Source organism: Nerophis lumbriciformis, linkage group LG20 (assembly GCF_033978685.3).
Source record: "Nerophis lumbriciformis linkage group LG20, RoL_Nlum_v2.1, whole genome shotgun sequence".
In the NCBI taxonomy this organism is placed as follows: domain Eukaryota; kingdom Metazoa; phylum Chordata; class Actinopteri; order Syngnathiformes; family Syngnathidae; genus Nerophis; species Nerophis lumbriciformis.
Window position 1 is genome coordinate 35,983,748 of NC_084567.2, and position 13,443 is coordinate 35,997,190.

Below are 13,443 nucleotides of genomic sequence, written 5' to 3' on the forward strand. Positions count from 1 at the left end.
AAAGTTCCGTTGTACTTGTGCAATGACAATACAGACCTTTCTATCTATCTATGATCTGTTTCTCTTCCCATAATTCTGCCACATCTTTGGCTTCATCTGTCATAGGCTTTTTGGAAATGTATTTATTTTATAATTTTGTAAGAACAAGGATTCACCCTCAAAGCACATTTCAAATGTGCTTGTAAATCAGTGTGCCACAAATTAAACAATATGTCTTGTTGGTAAACTTACTAACATGAAACAGGGCAGGAAGACTTACAGCCTCAGGCAGTTTGATTCAACTCAGATTTTATGTACATATGAATTAGCTGCAGTGGAAAACCAAACACCTCAGTAATTTAAAACCCTGCGAAATTAACTGAAGGGAGACACAATATTGACCATTTTTTTTAGGTCTCAACTAATTAAGTCTTGTAGCAAAATTATTTTGCAAACGTGTATCTCAATCTGTGCACGTGTAATCGAATTTGCTTGCCTTGTCTTGGTTTAACTCCTATCTTACTGACACGATGCAGTGCGTCTCTGTTAGAATAATTATGTGTAAGTTATCACACAACTCGTATGCTTAAAGTCCGTAGCTATAGTTATTAGCTATTGTGCTCAAGCTATACTGTTTCTATCTGTGCAAGGACACAACTTCTTGTCTGAGGGGTGGCCTTAGCCGCAGATGTTATCTTTGTTTTAGCCCGCTAACAGCCAAGGACTTCAACGAAGATAAGATGACAGCACGCAGACGAAGCAGAGACAAGGCAATCACAAGGCCCCAGCACATTCTGTCACGTATTGTGCGTACTGGAAGCTGCTTTGCATGAAATGTGTGACCACTCCTTTTATACATATATACAGTATATATACAGTACTTCACTGCACTGGCTTCCTGTGCACTTAAGATGCAATTTTAAGGTTTTACTACTTACGTATAAAATACTAAACGGTTTAGCTCCATCCTATCTTGCTGATTGTATTGTACCATATGTCCCGACAAGAAATCTGCGTTCTAAGAACTTCGGCTTATTAGTGATTCCCAGAGCCCCAAAAAAGTCTGCGGGCTATAGATGTCATGTCTGTGTGATCATGTTTTGTTTTAGTCATGTTCGGTTTTGTTTTTGGACTCTTTGTGCACTTTTGTTTGTTTGTCACCATAGCAACCCATTAGTTTTCACCTGTCATGTCACGCACCTGTTTCACGTTTTGAGTCACGCACCTGTTTTCACTGATCATGTCACTGCTATTTAAGCCTGTCTGTTTCTGTTGTTCGTCCTGGTGACATTATCCTTTCTAACTCTGTTTACCTCTGTCATTATCATGCCCTGCTTATTCCATAGAGTTTGCTTCATGCCATGCCACGTAAGTTTTTGTTTTGCTCTTGTCACAGTAAGTGTTTATTAGTTTCACGTCCATAGTTTTGCCTTTGTCCTAGTTTTTGTTTTCTTAGCCAAGTTTATCACCGCCTGTGAGCGCGCCACGCCAAGCTTCGCCGCCTGATGCGCCACACCAAGCTTGGCCGCCTGACACGCCACACCAAGCTTCGCCGCCTGTCGCACCATGCCAAGCTTTGCCGCCTGCCACGATGACGACGCATCCACCTCCTTGTCGGCCACGGATGTGGCCATTCCATGGGCGTCCGCCACGCCAGGTTCGCCGACCTCCTCGTCGGCCACCATTCCCAGGTCGCCCACCTCGTCTGGTACAGCGGCGCTCTACGCGTCGCCGCCACCTAACTCTGCCCCGGTGGATACGGAGACAAGTGGTCTGGCGACGAAGCTTGGCGTGGCGCGACAGGCGGCGAAACTTGGCGTGGCGCGTCAGGCGGCGAAGTTTGGCCTGGAGGGTCTTGGTCTTGGCATGGAGGGTCTTGGTTTTGGCATGGAGGGTCTTGATCTTGTCAAAACGTGGTCCTTCGGTTGTGTTTTCCCGGAATGCATAGGAAGGTTGGCGCGGGCAAGGCGTGAATGTGAGTACATTTTTATTTTATCACTAACAAACTACAAAAAAGGGGTACAAACAAAAGGCGCGCTCACAGGCGGAGATAAACTTGGCTAAGAAAACAAAAACTAGGACAAGGGCAAAACTATGGACGTGAGACTAATAAACACTTACTGTGACAAGAGCAAAACAAAAACTTACGTGGCATGGCATGAAGCAAACACTATGGAATAAGCAGGGCATGATAATGACAGAGGTAAACAGAGTTAGAAAGGAAAATGTCACCAGGACGAACAAGAGAAACAGACAGGCTTAAATAGCAGTGACATGATCAGTGAAAACAGGTGCGTGACTCAAAACGTGAAACAGGTGCGTGACATGACAGGTGAAAACTAATGGGTTGCTATGGTGACAAACAAACAAAAGTGCACAAAGAGTCCAAAAACAAAACCGAACATGACTAAAACAAAACATGATCACACAGACATGACAATAGAGCGTTTTCTATTCGGGCTCCAGTACTCTGGAATGCCCTACCGGTAACAGAGAGGCTTCTTCAATCGAAGCATTTAGGTCCCATCTTAAAACTCATTTGTATACACTAGCCTTTAAATAGACCCCCTTTTTAGACCAGTTGATCTGCTGTCTCTCTTCTTCTCTGCCCCCCTTCCCTGCGTGGAGAGGTTATTAGGTGACCACAGATAAGTCGCTAGCTGTTCAAAGTCAGGACCCAGGGTGGACCACTCATCTGTGCATCAGTTGGGGACATCTCTGCGCTGCTGACTTGTCTCCACTCAAGATAATTCCCTGCTCGCCCCACTATGGACTGGACTCTCACACTATTAACTAGATCCACTCAACGTCCATTGTCTCTCATTGTATCCCATTGGGTTGAGTTTGTCTTGCCCTGATGTGGGATCTGAGCCGAGGATGTCGTTGTGGCTTGTGCAACCTTTTGAAACACTTGTGATTTAGGGCTATATAAATAAACTTTTATTGATTGATGTGTGTAATATAATCTGCACGTGCTTACCTATGATCTGTGGGAAGCAGGAACCCTCTATTGGCGGTGAACAATTCTGTTTACAAAGTGCACTACGGGGTTTGCCACCACGTTTTTTCTATTTCCCATTATGGTGGATTGTGCGACGTTATAAAGTTCTGGTCTTACATAATGATTGTGAATGATAAGCACAATTCCAGAGAGAGAAGACTCCAACTTACTAATGAAATGAAGCAGTCCAGACCATGGCTGGATGGATTAAACTGCAATATGACAGACAAACATGAACACTATCAGACTCAAACCCTATTAAAATGCTGGTTTTCCAATCATTTGTATTTCACAATCATACTCCTAGAATGTACACATAGCACTCAATTTTTTTACAATTTACTTGTTTTTCAGACTCTTGTTGTTGTCAACAGTCTGCAACCTTTTACTGAGTGTTTCAGTTTTGCAGTGAGTGCTGTGAAAGTTGCACATTTCCGTGCTCAACAGATGCACCGATGCTTGGCTGCGGAAAGGGCAACCTTTAAGGATCACCAGACGTAGCATTTGCCGCCGTGCTCAGTATGCATCACAAGGGGCGTTCACACAGGCCTCTGTGGACATTAAGTCTTTAAAAGACGAAAAACTAATTGCAAAATACCAATGAGGGAAATAATCCTGAGTATTAAGAAACAAGCTTTCCGGCACCTTATTGATCCGTTAAACTCAATTCGGGCTCAAAGCAGGGTTTTATTTTGGGTCCCCTATAACAATTCTTACACTTTTTAAATCAAACTTGAATTTAATTCGATGCATGTTTTGTTAAAAAATAATTACTGTATTTTTCAGACTATAAGGCGCACTTAAAATCCTTTCTTTTTCTCAAAAATCGACCGTGCGCCTTATAAACCGGTACGGCATACTTGCCAACCTTGAGACCTCCGATTTCGGGAGGTGGGGGGAGGGGGGTGGGCGTGGTCGGGGTGGGAGGGGGCGTGGTTGGGGGAGTGGCTAAAAGGGGAGGAGTATATTTACAGCTAGAATTCACCAAGTCAAGTATTTCATATATATATATATATATATATATATATATATATATATATATATATATATATATATATATACGTATATATATATATTTTATTATATGTATATATATATATATATATATATATATATATATATATATATATATATATATATATAAAATAAATACTTGAATTTCAGTGTTCATTTATTTACACATATACACACACATACCACTCATCTACTCATTGTTGAGTTAAGGGTTGAATTGTCCATCCTTGTTCTATTCTCTGTCACTATTTTTCTAACCATGCTGAACTCTGATGATGCATTGATGTGTGGCACGCACAAAAGTGCTTTCATCAAATGCACTAGATGGCAGTATTGTCCTGTTTAAGAGTGTCACAACATTGCTGTTTACGGCAGACGAACTACTTTACGGTATATAAAAAAGTGACTGCTGTTGTTGTGTGTTGTTACCGTGCTGGGAGGACGTTAATGAAACTGCCTAACAATAAACCCACATAAGAAACCAAGAACTCGCCCTCCATCATTCTACAGTTATAACGTGATTTGGCAGGTATGCTGGTTATATTGTCGGTTAGCGGACTCAGGTCCTCATGGACCTGAGTCCGCCTGAATTTCGGGAGATTTTCGGGAGAAAATTTGTCCCGGGAGGTTTTCGGGAGAGGCGCTGAATTTCGGGAGTCTCCCGGAAAATCCGAAAGGGTGGGCAAGTATGCGGTACGGCAAAATTCTGGTTGTGCTTACTGACCTCGAAGCAATTTTATTTGGTACATGGTATAATGATAAGTGTGACAAGTAGATGGCAGTCATACATAAGAGATACATATAGACTGGAATATGATGGCAGTAAACAACACCAAAACTTTAAATATTCCATTGAGAATATAGCACATTACACACGGCCCTCAAAAATCGGTCAAAATGTTTTTAGTACGACTTCGGTAAGCTATGAAGCGGAACCGGTTGATGGATTGTCGGCGCATTAAACATACGAGTATTACTATGGTGTGTGTATAAGGACCGCAAAATGGCACCTATTAGCAGACATATTACCTGCCGTTTTGTTTCGCAATATTATGCAAAACCGACTTTTCTTACCTCCTGGTACATGCTGATGTGTATTTGGGATCTGCATAAGTCCTGAAAATGTGCGTTCGTCAGCAATTGTAGTCCATGTCGACTCCGTAGTTATAAGTTTCTTATGTGGCATTCATCTTCTGAAGTTGTCATTTCTAATATAAAGTAGCATAAAGTCCTTACTTATATCTGTCAGTAGACTAGCTTTCAAAGTTCTAAAAACTGGAGTGGGTTTTGTCAAGTTCAAACACTGATGACATCTATTAAACAGACAATAAGCAAGGAATCATGCAGAGACAGAGTTAAATTTGGCTCAATGAGGAGAGACGTTTGGGATTGCACGCTCAGTTACAATCTCCCACCACGCTCTGAGCTAACAGTCCCAGGCGCTACTCTATTTATTTGGGAGGACCCTGGTTACATCATTGAGGCCGCCTCTAAAAGGAGTGGCCACACATTTCATGCAAAGCAGCTTCCAGTACACACGTACACACAATACGTGACGGAATGTGCTGGGGCCTTATGATTGCCTTGTCTCTGCTTCGTCTGCGTGTAGTCATCTTATCTTTGTTGAGGTCCTTGAAGTCCTTGGCTGTTAGCGGGCTAAAACAAAGATAACCCCTCTGACAAGAAGTTTTGTCCTTGCACAGACAGAAAAAGTAAAGCTTGAGCACAATAGCTATTAACTATAGCAACAGACTTTAAGCATAAGAGTTGTGTGATAACTTACACATAATTATTCTAACAGTTTACATAATTCACCCACGGAACTTTGGTTATTAGAGGGTTCCGATCGGACGGTTCACGGGACACATTTCCGGCGTTGTTGTTCTTGCACTAGTGAGTCACGGATGAAAATATGCTGCTCCATTGTTGATTTAAGTAAAGTCTGAATGTCATTTAAACAGATAGCTCCATCTTTTGACACTTTTTCCACTCTCGTCCTTGCACGCCGGTACAACAAAGATGACGGGTACAAGACGCTGTCGAAAGTGAGGCACGTAAATAAGACCGCCCACAAAACGGCTCACCCTGAAGAAACGCCCAGAAAGCTACTTGAAAATGTGTTATGTACGACAAGATTTAAGGGGACGGCACAACCCACGAAGAATCGCTCATCGGGGTTTTACTGAGTTTGATGAGTGAGTGGAGTGTGTATGCAACTATGTGTGTGCATGCAAAACTATGTGCAGGAATTAACAAGGAAATATTACCGTGTTGGTTGGAAAGGCAAACAAGCCCAAAGGGGTTGGGCAGAAGAAGGTCCGTGAACCAAGCGGGAGCTCTGTGGGGCTGGAGAAAGGCGTCCTGAGGTCCGTGTCCAAGGCAAGGGGTAGTCGAGGATCGAGGGAGGCAGTCAGAGTCCAGAGGGGGATCCAGGGAAGTGAGGCGCACAGCTCACTTCCAAGGCGACGGAGGATAGCGAAGCTTACTGCAGACAGAGAACTACGTTCCGGCGCTGGATCGTTGGCTGCATTGGTCTTTATACTGTCGAGCCTCATTAGATCCAGGTGCGTTTATTGCAGATTGCCCGCAGCCGTGTCCGGCTGCGCTCACAGCGGAGCTTCTAGCTGCTCCTGCAGCGGAAGGAGTGACGGTACGTGCATGCGCTGTAACAAAATGGTCTGTAAAACAATCTATGCAACATTTTGACCAAATAACCACCATCACATTATGTGGAGCACAAGATAGTGTTTTTAAATTTAGAAAATACCATGATATGACACCTTTTGTATGAAAAAAGACCTGAATCGACCCGCTCATCGGAAGTGCACCTTTTAATCCGGTGCGTCCTACGGTCCGAAAAATACGGTAATGGGAAATACATTGGCAACACTAAATTGGCCTTTGTCAGAATAATTGTATGTAAGTTATCACAAAACTTTCTGTTCACATGAGTTCCCAGTGAGGAGACAAAAGCTGTCTTTGATCCTACCAAGCAAAAGGCTTGTAAAACTCCACTGTGTACGATGGGAGGAGACAGGAGGGGTTCTTTGATCTCTTGTGATCCACAGGAAGATCTTATCTTGACCCGAGATCTACAAAGCAGAGAGAAAGCAGGACCTGTCCAAGCTCCAGGCAACTTTTTGTTGAACTGTTTTGTGACCGAAAGCAATAGCTGTTTACGACCCCTGTCCCTTTAGAAACAGCTTTTGCTTTGTAATCAGGGAAAGTCCAAATAAAAGAGGTGGCGTAGAATTCTCTAGCCAGAGCGTGGCCTCATTGAGCCAAATTGAATTCTGTCTCTGTTTAATTCTTTGCTTCTTGTCTGTTTAATAGATGTCATCAGTGTTTGAACCTGACTGGTGTGAATGTGATGTCTGTGTTGGCACTGCGATGAGGTGGCGACTTGGGATAGGCTCCAGCAACCCCGGCGACCTCGAAAGGGACAAGCGGTAGAAAATGGATGGATTGATGGACATTGTTCAGTAAATGTGTATACCTGCCAGGATTTGATCCCAACATGAATTAATGCTGCATGCCAACCGGGGATAATGTGAATATCTGGGGAAATGTGCCATTATATTCTTATCAGCAACGAACAGCGCTTATTCACCCCTCCAAGGGGTCTTACGCACATAGGGCCGGAGTGGCCATGAGCCTTTCTCCTACCTACTCTTTTACTTGAGCAAGTAAGGCATCTGTCAATTAGATTTGTAAATATCGGATGTTGATGCAGGAACTTACTCACAAGTCTGTATAAATTAGACTTGATCTAAAGAAGGAAAAAACAACAACAAGCCAAGAGGCTCACAGTCAACATATTTCTGTATAAGAAGTGAGAGAGTGATCTTCTGCATAGCACTTAATTTGTTTTGTCCTTAAGGTGCAGTGGCTAGACGGAAGCTGCTACAAAATAAATGACACATGACAGCTTGACTGGGTTTTGCCAAATGGCACCTTAAGGACAGGAGAATGAGGAATAAAGTCTCTGGTCTTTAAAGACAAAGAAGGGGCATACAGAACCAATATTCTCAGAAAATGTGAGTGAATATTTTATTTTCCATGTAACAATTATTAGTGAGGTTAATGAGACATAAGAAACACCCTAATTTGTGCTCGCGGATATCAATATTCACTTCATCACCATAGATCAGGAGTTCTCTAAAGGCCAGATCTGGCCTGCCGAAGCGTTTAATTTGGTCCATAAAACATCTCATAATGAAACTTATCAAGTTTTACAGAAAATGGCTCATTTATGGAGAACAACCCTACGAAACAAAAATATATTGGAAAATATCATATGAGTTAGGCCAGGGGTCGGCAACCCGCGGCTCCGGAGCCGCATGCGGCTCTTTGATCATTCTGATGCGGCTCAGCAGCTTACTTGCTGAACCCCCTAATTTTCCCGTGAGACTTCCGGATTTCAGTGCCTCTCGCAGAAAACTCCCGGGATTAAGATTCACCGATTTTCACCCTTACAGCTATAATAAGGGCGTGCCATGATGGTAGAACATTTGGCGCCCTCTACAATCTGTATTAACAGCGTGCCAGCCCAACATTTGTTATATAATATTCATCTTCTGCTTGCACACGTACGTGACAGCAAGGCATACTTGGTCAACAGCCACACAGGTTACACTGACGGTGACCATATAAAACAACTTTAACACTCTTACTAATAATGCGCCACACTTTGAACCAAAACCAAACAAGAATGACAAACACATTTCGGGAGAACATCTGCACCTTAACACAACATAAACACAACAGAACAAACACCCAGAATCCCATGCAGCCCTGACTCTTCCGGGCTACATTATACACCCCTGCTACCACCAAACCCCGCCCCCACCCCAAGCCTGCTCCCTCACACATCAACACCCCCCCCCTCTCTCTGTGCGTCGGTTGAGGTGGGCGGGGCTTGGTAGCGGGGGTGTATAATGTATCCCGGAAGAGTTAGGGCTGCATGGGATTCTGGGTATTTGTCCTGTTGTGTTTATGTTGTGTTATGGTGCAGATGTTCTCCCGAAATGTGTTTGTCATTCTTGTTTGGTATGGGTTCACAGTGTGGCGCATGTATTTTTTTATACCGTCAGTGTTACCTGTGTGGTTGTTGACCAAGTATGCCTTGCTGTCACCTACGTGAGCAAGTTAACATGTGGCTGATCAGGCACGCTGGTTGTAGTGGGCGCTATATGCTGTACCATCACGGAACGCATGACGCTGACAAGCGCTAATCATTAAAACCCGCGTGCCGCACCAGCTTAAAAATTCCATAAAAAGGTGTGGGCAGCGTGTCTGAGACCCCTAGTTTATACATAGCACAAAGCAAAAAAAAAACTTTGAATGCAGCGTTATTTCATTTAAAATTACAAAAATTTTTGCGGCTTACATTGTTTTCTATAATTTGTGAAACTGGTCAAAATGGCTCTTTGACTGGTAAAGGTTGCCGACCCCTGAGTTAGGCAATACATTCTCATTTCTGGGATTTATTATTTATATTTTCCCAAAAAAATGGAATATATATGCATAGATCATATATGGTCACGATCAAAAGTTGATTATGTTCTTGTAAAGAAGTTGTCTTGAGTTTCCAATCATTTCTACAAGTCTTATTTTTTTGTGCTAACATACTTGTTGGAAAACATTCATGAAGTTTGCTTCTTTTATGAATTTATTATGGGTCTACTGAAAATGTGATGTGGTCAAAAGTATACATACAGCAATGTTAATATTTGCTTACATGTCCCTTGGCAAGTTTCACTGCAATAAGACACTTTTTGTAGCCATCCACAAGCTTGTGCTTGAATTATTGACCACTCCTCTTGACAAAATTGGTGCAGTTCAGCTAAATGTGTTGGTTTTCTGACATAGACTTGTTTCTTCAGCATTGTCCACATGTTTAAGTCAGGACTTTGGGAAGGCCATTCTAAAACCTTCATTCTAGCCTGATTTAGCCATTCCTTTACCACTTTTGACGTGTTTTGGGACATTGTCCTGTTGGAACACCCAACTGTGCCCAAGACCCAACCTCCGGGCTGATGATTTTAGCTTGTCCTGTAGAATTTGGAGGTAATCCTCCTTTTTCATTGTCCCATTTAAAGCACCAGTTCTATTGGCTGAAAAACCGGCCTACCACCAACATGCTTGACGGTGTTCCTGGGATTAACGGCCTCACATTTTCTCCTCCAAACATTTTGCTGGGTATTGTGGCCAAACAGCTCAATTTCTGTTTCATCTGACCACAGAACTTATCTCCAGAAGGTCTTATCTCTGTCCATGTGATGTCAAATGACCCCAAACACATGTCAAAAGTGGTAAAGGAATGGCTAAATCAGACTAGAATTAAGGTTTTAGAATGGCCTTCTCAAAGTCCTGACTTAAACGTGTGGACAATGCTGAAGAAACAAATCCATGTCAAAAGTGGTAAAGGAATGGCTAAATCAGGCTAGAATTAAGGTTTTAGAATGGCCTTCTCAAAGTCCTGACTTAAACGCGTGGACAATGCTGAAGAAACAAGTCCATGTCAGAAAACCAACACATTTAGCTGAACTGCACCAATTTTGTCAAGAGGAGTGGTCAAAAATTCAACCAGAAATTTGCCAGAAGCTTGTGGATGGCTACCAAAAGCGCCTTATTGCAGTGAATAAATGCATAAATCTAAATTATGGGGGAACACTTGAAAAAAAAAAAAGATGTGACTTTTAAAAATATGTTTGGTTTTCTGTTTTTTTTAAGGGAAAGTAAAATAAGTGAAGTGTTTTCTTTTTAGAAATATTCGTTGGGATTTGGGAAATCACTTGTCATTCACTTAATGGAAATGTTTTGGCTTGAAGCACAGAATGTTAAAAAAGTATATGCCAAGAACAATCAAAGCACTGCTTGTAGCTAGGACCACTCTGTGGTTCCACACGTACAAAGGAAATATCTGACATGTAAACTGTTATGAAAAGAACAGGCAAATCTTCTTTTTTGTTTCCAACATTGTCTCGGTGGAGCGTGACTTTGATCGCACACTTCCATTCCTGCTCTGCCAACAACAACTCCATTCTGATTCAACAACCTGCAAGATGACAAGTCCAACTGAGATGATCTGTAGCCCGAATCATGTTTAGTTTAAGTTTAGGATTCCCTTAGTTCTGTTTCAGCACCCCTGTTTTTATGTTCCTTGTTGCCATAGTTGCTGATTATATTCACCTGCCTCTGATTAGTGGTCGGGACGCTCACCTGCTCCCGGTCACTAATCAGAGAACTAATTAGAATCAGAATCAGAATCAGAATAGTTTTATTGACATTGTTTGAGAACGGGTTCACAAACTAGGAATGATGCAACATAAAACACATATAACACAGATTTGGTAATAACAAGAGCTGTAACTGAGCTATCAGATCTTGTTATAGACTTAGAAGGAATTCTAGGGAGCTACTGTTAGGAGTTATTGTTCATGTGCCTGATGGCCGAGGGAAAAAAACTGTTCAGGTGGCGGGAGGTGTGGGTCTGGATGGATCGTAGTCTCCTGCCTGAGGGGGAGAGGGGAGAATACTTTGTGTCCAGGGTGAGAAGAGTCAGCTGTGATCCGACCCACACGCCTCCTGGTCCTGGAGGAGAACAGGTCCTGGAGGGATGGGAGCTTGCAGCCAATCACCTTCTCAGCAGCACGTACGATGCGCTGCAGTCGATGCTTATCCTGGACCGTGGCGCCGGGGAACCACACGGTGATGGAGGAGGTCAGGATGGACTCGATGATGGCTGAGTAAAACTGCACCAGCATCTCGGTCGGAAGTACATCCTCTGCTGGGCCTTCTTGATGAGGGAGCTGAGTTGTTGTTCTGAGTCGGGCTCAGGGGTTCGGCGGAGGTCAAGACACACCCGACTCATCATGTAAATACAAACTTCTCCCTATTGGCGTATTACGGATACGGCTACAGCTGACTGATTTGCAGGTGTGTAATTTGTTGTGAGTTTATGCACTGTGTTGGTTTTGTTCTTTGAACAAGGTGATGTTCATGCCATACTTGCCAACCCTCCCGGATTTTCCGGGAGACTCCCGAAATTCAGCGCCTCTCCCGAAATCCTCCCGGGACATATTTTCTCCCGAAAATCTCCCGAAATTCAGGCGGAGCTGGAGGCCACGCCCCCTCCAGCTCCATGCGGACCTGAGTGACGTGTTGCCAGCCTGTTGTACATGCACATGTGACCCACCCATAATGTGTCACATTTTTGTGTTGATTTATTTAGTTTATTTTGTGGTTTGAATTCGTTTTTGGAGCTATCATTACACATTTATCAGTATTCACATTGGTCAGTAGGGCGTTTGTTCCCAATTGAATGCTATCACCTGCAGACCGGAAGTGTCTTGTCATTCTGATGAGAGCGACCAGTCTGTGAACAATTGAAACGTCCTGTGTGCTTTTTCCTCCTGTATAACAGGTTAGTTTTGGTGAATCAACTCACTGAATAATATCCATGTGATCTTTATAAGTTTAAGTACACATTCTGATGGTGGAGCCTAACTCTAAAGTGTTTGTGAGTTGTAGTTTGTTTTTGTGAATGAATCCAGTGCACAGCTGCAGTAATCGATACAAAAAGGCGACGTGAGTGCGCAATGTTTATATAGGAACTTCTGATCCTAATTCAGACTCCCAAATTAGAGCTCCCGTTTTCTTATTGATTTTATAATGTATATTTGTATAATGTGTGTGTTTTGAAATAGTGCCAGAGAATAGAACAAGGATGGACAATTCAACCCTTAACTCAACAATGAGTAGAGGAGTGTTATGTGTGTGTATATGTGTAAATAAATGATCACTGAAATTCAAGTATTTCTTTTATTTATTTATTTATATATATATATATATATATATATATATATATATATATATATATATATATATATATATATATATATATATATATATATAATAAAATATATATGTATATATATATATATATATATATATATATATATATATACATATAATAAAATATATATGTATATATATATATATATATATAGCTAGTATTAACTGAAAGTCAAGTATTTCTTATATATATACATATATATATATATATATATATATATATATCTTAACCACGCCCCCAACCACGCCCCCCTCCCCCCACACCCCACCTCCCGAAATCGGAGGTCTCAAGGTTGGCAAGTATGGTTCATGCACGGTTCACTTTATGCACCAGTAAAAAATTATGGTAACACTTTAGTATGGGGAACATATTCACCATTAATTACTTGATTATTAACATGCAAATTAGTAACATATTGGCTCTTAACTAGTCATTATTAAGTACTTATTAATGCCTTATTCGGCATGGCCTTATTATAACCCTAACCCTAACCCTAACCAAATAACTCTAAATTAAGTCTTTGTTGCTTAGAATATGTTCCCCTATTGTCCAAATAACTCTAAATTAAGTCTTTGTTACTTAGAATATG